This window comes from Anas platyrhynchos, chromosome 1 (genome assembly GCF_047663525.1).
Source record: "Anas platyrhynchos isolate ZD024472 breed Pekin duck chromosome 1, IASCAAS_PekinDuck_T2T, whole genome shotgun sequence".
In the NCBI taxonomy this organism is placed as follows: domain Eukaryota; kingdom Metazoa; phylum Chordata; class Aves; order Anseriformes; family Anatidae; genus Anas; species Anas platyrhynchos.
Genome location: NC_092587.1, coordinates 51,657,868 through 51,666,536, shown reverse-complemented (window position 1 = coordinate 51,666,536; position 8,669 = coordinate 51,657,868). Strand labels below are relative to the sequence as shown.

The following is an 8,669-nucleotide window of genomic DNA, read 5'->3' as shown; positions in this document are numbered from 1 at the left end:
GTGGGACGCTTGCACCAGACAGGGAGGCGCTGAGAAGTGGCAGCGAGTCGGCCTTGTGTCTGTGTCCTCACCATGTGGATTTGCAGCTCCCTGAGAAGACGTTGACAGGTTGTGGATCTTGCTTGTGCGAGGCTCCCTTTGCCCAGGGCTTTGGGCATTGTCCTGTTGCCGCTGGTTGCGGAATGGCTGCGTGGCGTGGAGCGCTCTCTGTGCACAGGCAGTGGGACCTTGAAGTTACTGCGGGAGAGGAAATGGGAGGGTAGAGAGGTGGTCAGTGGTTGAGAGCTCCCTTTCTCCACAGCTGCTGGTAAGTGTAAGCTGCTGATCTGCCTGTTTGGTATGTTGCGGCCCCTTTTATACTGTCTTGGCCTGGTGATGTCATACAGAGATTCAGCCAATGAGAGGGAGCCGCCCACTGTGACGTCACTTTTTTCAGGAGGAAATGGCGGAAGTAAGGACAAGGTGAGAGTGAAGGTCGTGGGAATAGGAAGGAATGTAGCAAGGCCTGAATGCAGGAGGGCAGGGAGAGGGGAGAGAGGGAAGAAAGGAGGGTGACTAGGGAGGTTTGGGAAGTAAAGGAGGAGGGAGGGAGAGGAAGGACAGTAGAGAATCTAAGTCATACTCCTGCTCTAAGGAACTTGCTGAGGCAGGGGGGATGGATCTGATGATCTCTTGAGGTCCCTTCCAACCGCTACAGTTCTGTGCTTCTGTTATTGTAGCATAGACAAAAGATCAATTTATAGATTTTTTTTTTTTTCAGGATTTTTATCCTATCATCTCACTTTCTTTTGCCACGAAATTGCTTTCAGTGTGTGCCACATGCTGAAGAATCAAAACCAACAGAAGCAACAGAATCACAGAATGATTGAGGGAGGAAAGGACCTCTGAAGGTCATCTGGTCCAACTCTCTTCTCAGGTGGGGACACCTAGAGCAGATTGCCCAGGAACATTTCCTGAGTGCTTTTGAATATGTCCGGAGAGGGAGACATCCCAGTTATATCATACATTTTGTATCAGGAATGGAATTAATACTGATTCACAAAATTTATGAAGGAGAGAGACAATTCTCTTTTCATAGGTTTTCTCTGCTGATTTAATTTTAATTTGAAGATTAATGTTGCTTAAAATATTTTGATTTTATTATTGAATGATGAGAGTTAACTTCAAAGATATACAGATCTCTCAGTTTACGTGTGTCCAAATGATCCTTTAATACCTTTATTTATTCCTCCTACACACCTCGGAATGCAATTTCTAGGTATATTGGCATTCTCATCATGGAGTATTTCATCAGATTTCCAGCTGCAGGCATACCACAGGTATTTACATAGACTTGCTTTAAGTTACTTTAGCATTTGCAAATATACGCAACAATTTTGTATTGCATAACAAATGCATCATGGCGTCTGTTTTTCTTACAATTTCTCTGTGCAGTCCCAGTTATGTAGCTGACAGAGTTACCTATAAAACTCCATGTTATTAGGAGGTGACATGTATTACTTTCTTGCTGATCTGTGACACCAACCAGAAAGGGCTGTATAGAGTGATTTATCCATTCCACTTTGCTGAGCTCGGCTAATAAGATACTCAGGCCCCCTTACTGCTGCCAGTTATTTCTATTTTTTAAATTTCTGGATATGTTGTTATCTCCCCAAAAGAAATGCAAGTGCAGATCAGATTTAGAAATACAAGATTTAAAATTCTCTCTCTTTTCTTCCTTCACAAAATTCCATGTTTCAATAAGTAGTCTTTTTTTTTTTTTTTTTTTTCATAATACATAGATATGGATTAGACTGTTAGCCTCTAGTAATATCCAAACTCAAAAAGTCTTCATTGTCTTCTTAAATCTTAGGAAAATACTCTCTTTTAAGAATGTAAAACCTCATAGCTATCATTAACTTTTCATGGACTCATTTGTCCACTCTACCATTGTTAAATCCTGTCATGTTAACTAATGGGGTATTTATTGTTATGATATACACTAGATGAGGACTGTTTTAGGTATTAAACCTGTCTACTACTATTCCCACGCTGTTTCTGAGGCAACTAGAGCATATGAACTGGACTTCTTTTGGTGAAATTATACTGGAAGATGTGTTCCAGGTGTATGCTATTTTGGTAGCTATCTTCAGTCGTTAGAACAGCACCGCTCTCACAAAGTAAAATCCCTAAAATATTAACAGACCTCGCTTTGATTTATTTAAGTGTACAGGCCTCTTTCTATTGAGCCACTTCTTGTTAGTTGTGGAATAATCTAATCCTTTTATCCTTTGGATGAGAGGGAAGGAGGGAGGAAAGGAGGGAGGGAGGATGTAGACTGCTCATAGCAATTATAGATGAGCTGTTTATCTCCATGCTAATTATGATAGTTTTGGGAACCATCATTCATATAAAATCCGTTTTCTTTTTTTCTCTTTTTTCTCTTTTTTTTCTCTTTTTTCTCTTTTTTTTCCTCTTTTTTATGACACAGCAATAAAATGTTCTTATCTGTTTTCCATTTCTAAGTTTGGGCTCATCCTTTCCAACATCATAAATATGTGGGAATTAATCAAATGAGTTTGTAATATGCTTTGAAGCACAGACTTCTGTTCTGGGCTCTGGTCTTGAAGTATGTGGCATGGTAAATTTTTTATTCCTTTGGAATTTGTAGCATTCAAAAGTGACTTTGAGCTGTTTGTACAGCTTTTGATCCTGGGATCACTCTGCAGTGATCCATCTTCTTTGCGTGACGTATAACCTGCCTGATCCCAGGGTTGTTGGGATACAGACCACTTACCCATGACGTTGATCTGAAAAGGAATGAGCCAGAGTCATGTGCAGTCACACTATGTTGGAGTTATGTTTCTTTACCTGTCTCAGTGGATTTGGGGGTAACTAGCTACATGGTGAAGCAGCAGTGAAAAATTGCCTAATAAGGAGCATCAGTAGTCTTTGGTCTTTATTAAAAGCAAAGACTTTTGATAACAACAAAATTCTGGTTGCTAACAAGAGCATGTAACTACCTAACACATATTCCAGATACTTATAAGTAATGGATATATTTACAAGGGCTGCTTTTTGAATTATGATATGAAATTATAGTAGTGGAGGATATTGATACTGCTAGTAATATTGCATAATTAGAGCAGAAAAAATAGGTATGTTAATCAGATATAGATTACCACTGATATAGGTTGGCAAAAAAAGGCTTAATTGTCATTTCCAGAGGCGCATCTATTCTTCATTCATTAAAAAAAATGTGCAGAAAGAGAACTGCATGTTGCATTTGAATCTTAAGAAGCTGAAATATCTGGAAGACAAATTTAAAAGCTGTGGATATATAAAAAAGTACATATTGGAATGAATTAAGGTCTAAAACATGAAGCATAACATCCACTAGTTCTAACACTTCTCTTTTCTTACCCTGTACTTTCTTCAGGGAATACATCCAAATCAAGGAAGAATTTCATCCTCTGAATTGCAGTAAGTATTATCCTATTCCTCCTAGAAGCCAAACTGAATTTTATAGTAAGGATATTTAACACAGATTTGTATGTACATCTGTAGGAATTTTCTGCTGAGACTTCTTAAAATTGGTAGTGTATTTCATTCTCAAATTACAAACATCATTTTTGGTTAATTAAGGTTAAATTACATCAATTATAAAACATTATGGATGCAAAATGAAACTCCAAGTGCATTAATCATTAAAATTATAAAAATTCAAATAAAAAGCTTTATTATTAATGCTAACTTTTCCTAAACATTGGTAAAAATATGGTGTCAATTCTCATATTAGTATTGAGAACTAAAAATTGTGGTAATTTCTCGAACAACTATGAAACCACCATCTATCCATCTAAATGCTTGTAAAACTGACTCAAAACTGACAGAAGCAACGTGTCTTCTATACACAAAACAAAATTCTGTTAATATGCCTCACATGGAAAACATTTCATATTTTTCTGACTTGAAAAATTGTTTGGGATTTTGACAGGTACTATTTATTTGCATTCTCCTTTATAACAGTTCTTAGAGTAGCTAGAGTTTCAAGAAATACTGGAAACTGAGATACTGAAAAACAAGTCAGTTAAGAATCTCAGATTTAGATATTCCAAGCAAAGTGGTCTGTACTCACAAATTCTTGCCTTTGTGAATTTCTTCTTAGCCAAACACTAGAACTAACAGAGGTGAAGGATTATCCTGTTATTGGTCTTCTAAGCCAAACAAATTAAGACGTTCTTCAAAAGCTGAATTCACCAGCTTCAAATTATACGCTGAAAACCGTCATTACTTAGAAGATACATCAGCTGCTGGCCCTGGCAAGATTAAATAAATAATAGATTTTCAAGGCTGAACTCTTTAAATTATAATTGCTTCTGGAAAGGACAATTCCTGGCATCTTGTGAGTGATAAAGAGAATTAAGGATCCACGTAAGGTTTTTGTCAAGGAAATTAAAGTATTTTATTATGTGTTGAAACGTTTGAATTACACATTACAACGTATGTGAGGGACTTTCTTTTGCTGAAGAGTTGAATGCCAGTTTAATACAGAACAAAACGTAACTCTTACCATTCACTATCACAATTTAGAATGGTTACAGGATATCTGGATTGAGAATTTCTTGTCAACTGTTAGAGCGCTAAAGCAAAACTCCATTGTGAGACACTGGAAGCAGAGTACCATATCCATGGCATCATGAAATGCAACTTTAAATGCTTTCAGTTGTGTTATTTATTTTTTCATATTTTCATAGCTTTGAATAGTGTACTAAGAGTAAAGAATTTCATAGCAAATATGTCTGAGTGAGAAATTCATATCTTCCACATATCAGCAATTTGGCAGGAAATGCCAATACTTCTTCATGTCCTATTTAATAAGGGATAATAATTTAATAAGGAATTGGGTCTCCTGCGCCTAACTTGTGAAGATTCAGAATGGTAACTACTAGAAATTTTGAAATAAGGAAATGTGAGGAAGCTTTGAGCTGTGGACCCCAGACAGCTAAGGGAAATGCTGAAGCTTGTTAAGGTTCCAATTCTTCTGAAGAACTGGTGAGACATACCACTCATTAGAAAGAAAAAAAAATGAAGTGATGAGTCTAGTGAGAGAAAAAAAAAAAAAAAGAAAAAAGCAATAGAACCTCACGAGAGAAGTCTATCATAAAAGATGAAGGAATCTATTTCTCTATACAAACACAAGATGAAAAGAAAGAAAAAAAATAAGGGATCTGTGGGACTATTTTCAATAAATTTCTCAAGATCAAGTTTTCCTTGTCTGTTGAAGGTTTATCTTAAATTTTGGACTACAGGAGAATTTAAATTCTGATAGTTATTCCTATGTTCGGTTTTATGCACGACTGAATGTTGAAACATTTGTAATAATTTTGAGTAAACTGTATTATGGTTTGAAGAGAAAAAATAATGTCGATAATTACAGAATCTGAATTATCTGAGATATCTTAAGTGTTGAAATTAGCTTGCAATATGTAAAGACAAATATGATATGAAAGTGCTATCTGTAATTCATGAAACTGACTAAATAAGGGTATTTCTTCAGGTTTGTAACACCAGAAGGGAGTTCCAGGAAAATTTGATAGCTTATTGTAAATGAAAGTTTACTGCTAGCTTACACTTTATTGCATGCTTTCCAGGAACACATGTGGCATTCCAGAAGCATATGTAGAAGGTGTGAGGTGTTTTGGAAACTATGGATTTACACAAAATTCAGTACATTGTCTGATATTTGAAAAGTACATTTTCAAATTAAATTCAGTATTTAGTGAAACAGACAACAGTTGAAAAGGCCGGAAATTTATGAGCTCTGCTCTTTTTGTGACCTGATTCTTCTGTGTTTTACTTCAGGAAAACTATTAGCTAATAAGTGTCCTTTGATTTCTCTTTCTAATTTCTAATTTCTTTTCTTTTTCTGTGAGCAGAGCTCCGCAGCTGCCCCATGTCAGATCAGAGCCAGTTCCAGCCAGCTCCTAAAGGGACCCACTGCCAGTGAGGAACATTGGTTGGGCCTTTGGGAGAGCACATTTAAGAAGGTAAACTGATGCACAACAGCAGCTGGGAGAGAGGAGTGAGAAGCAGCCCTGCAGACATCAAGGTCAGTGCAGAAGGAGGGTAGAAGGTGCTCCAGGCACGGAGCAGAAGAGACTGAAAAAGAGACTGAAAAAATAAAATGTGGAATGCAAGGGGAGCTTTGCTGTGAGAAGTTTTTCAACTGGGTAATGGGTGCGGGAGTCCTTGTATAAGTCTCAAGCTTCAATTTAAAGCTAGGGTTGGGCTGAGGAAAAAAGAAAGGCTATAGCTATAGATGGAGTGGAGCTGGAAAGAGGTTGTCAAAGGAAAGCATATATGCAACAAGAATTTTGCCATCAGTAAAATTCCATCTAGACAATGGCTGGGAAGTTTTGTGTAAAGCTTGGCCTTCAGATATGTTTTGAATTATATTCTTGATTTCCCACATGTATTCTATAATTTATATCAAAATGTATCGGGCTTAGAATGCGAGAATTTGGTAGTGTGCAGGGGGGTTAGTGCTCCAGGGGTGGCGTCTGTGAGCAGAGCCCACAGCTGCACCATGTCAGATCAGAGCCAGCTCCAGCCGGCTCCTAAAGGGACCTGCTGTTGGCTAGAGCTGAGCTAGTGAGTTGGTTGGGTCTCTGTGAGGGCAGATGTAAGAAGAGGAAAAAAAGTGCCGCGCAATAGCAGCAGGGAGAGAGGACCTGCCCTATGAACACTAAGGTCAGTGCAGAAAGAGGGAAGGAGGTGCTCCAGACATGGAGTAGAAGTTCCCATGCAGCCTGTGGAGAGGCCCCTGGTAGAGCAGGCTGTCCCCCTGCAGGCCATGGCTCCCACATGGAGCAGATCTCCACGCTGCAGCCCATGGAGGAACCCCCGGTGGAGCAAGTGGATGTGGCCTGGAGGAGGCTGCGGCCCATGGAGAGCCCCCACAGGAGCAGGGGGTTTGGTGGAAGCTGCTGCCCATGGGGGACCTGTGCTGGACCAGTTTGCTCCTGAGGGATGGATGGACCCCGTGGTAGAGACCTGTATTGGAGCAGTTCTTGAAGAGCTTCTGCCTGTGGGACGCCCATGCAGGATCAGTTATCAGTTTGGATGGTATTCCGTGGGAGGGACCCCATGTGGAGCAGGGGCAGAGAGTGACCATGAAGGAGCAGTGGGGATGAAGTTTTATTGACTGACCACAGCCTCCATTCCTTGTTCCATAGCAGTATTTCTGGGTGGGGGGGTGGGGAGGGGAAGAGGGTGTAGTAGAAGAGAGTGGATGGGGGAAGATGTTTTTAGTTTGCTTTTAGTTTACCACTGCCCCAATCTGTTACTAATAGGCAATAAATTGTATTACTCTCCCCATGCTGAGTCTATTTAGTCCATGACAATGACTGGTGAGGGATCTCCCTGTGCTTATCTCTACTCTTGAGCTCTTTCTCATATCTTCTCCCTCAGTACTTTTGAGGAGGGGGATTGATAGGGAGGTGTGGTGGAGTTTATCTAGCCATCAGTGTGAAACCACCAAACTAAAGAGAAGTTATTTGATTAGTCCTGCAAGTCACTAGAGTTTCCATTGTTTCAAATGGGTCAATGCCTAGAATTTAAAAATATATTGTCATTATTATTTATTTTTTAAATAAACACTGGGTTATAACCTAATTTATTATTTAAAAGTCCAAAAGATAGCACTTTACTTAATATGGGATTTTCATGGGGTCTTATGCTATTTCCTATAATTTAGTTAATTTTCTAGTGAAGTGAAGATCCGATTACTTCTTTCTTGGGAGTTTTAAGGTGTCGAATTGAATGTACTGGGCTTGCAGCCAAATTTTCATTAGTTGTTTCAAGTATACTAGCTTGAAACAGTTACAGAAAATAAGTGCTGTAAATACTGTTTGTTTGTTTGTGTTTTTTTTTAAACTGCATTTAGACATTAAAGTATCTGAATTTATATTTAGCAATTTGTATAAAGATCCAACAAGGATCAGATGACCAGTGATAGACAGAAGATTAACATGGGATGTTTAGGAGGTGGCTTGAAGGCAGAAAAAGGGAGGGTTCGGGAGGAGTGTGGGGGAGCAACTCTGGGAAGAGAGGGATTGATAATAAATGAGCCTGGTGACATGAAAGCAGGTGCTACTTGGCTAGCATGTGTCTCAGTCCTGGGCTTCCTCACTGCAGTATGTTCTATATTCCTATTAAATCTTACTTCTAACTCTCTCTCACATGTGTGTGTGTGTGTGTCTGTGTCTGTGTCTGTGTCTCTGTGTGTTCAGCCTCCCTGTTCCCTGTTGACAAGGAGCTGAAATAGCCTGACATGGACATGGCTGGGACAGAAGAACTCTCACAGGTCCTGCAGTCTACCAAATACACCTACCTTAGGTGAGTTACTGACACTACCTGATGTTCTCCATCTGCCATCTGTTACAGGTACATAATACCATGTGTTCCTTTTTTTTTTTTTTTTTTCCCAAGCTTGATCATTATTCACCTGATATTTCTAATTTTAATCTTTGTATTTTCTCTGGAGTCTCCAAACTTCAAGAAAAAAAAAACCACTGAGGATGTATATATCCATATTAATAATACTTGTTGTAGTTTAAGCCTGGGAGGCAGCTAAGTGCCACACAGCCTGTCACTCCCCCTCCCCAGGTGGGATGGGAGAGAGGATA

At 39.2% G+C, this 8,669-nt stretch overlaps 1 long non-coding RNA gene across 3 annotated transcripts in view; it reads left to right on the top strand.

Moving 5' to 3' along the window:
- Positions 1 to 305: 305 nt before the first annotated feature.
- LOC140002413 (uncharacterized) overlaps positions 306 to 8,669 on the top strand; it is a 33,225-nt gene continuing 24,861 nt past the window's right edge. For 2 of the 3 annotated variants that reach the window (XR_011808875.1, XR_011808876.1), the window contains exons 1-5: positions 484 to 916; positions 1,259 to 1,319; positions 3,419 to 3,462; positions 5,919 to 6,091; positions 8,274 to 8,379. This is a non-coding gene — a long non-coding RNA (uncharacterized lncRNA). Of the gene's footprint in view, positions 463 to 483; positions 917 to 1,258; positions 1,320 to 3,418; positions 3,463 to 5,918; positions 6,092 to 8,273; positions 8,380 to 8,669 lie in introns of those variants that run through there. The other variant, XR_011808878.1, reaches the window with a different exon arrangement.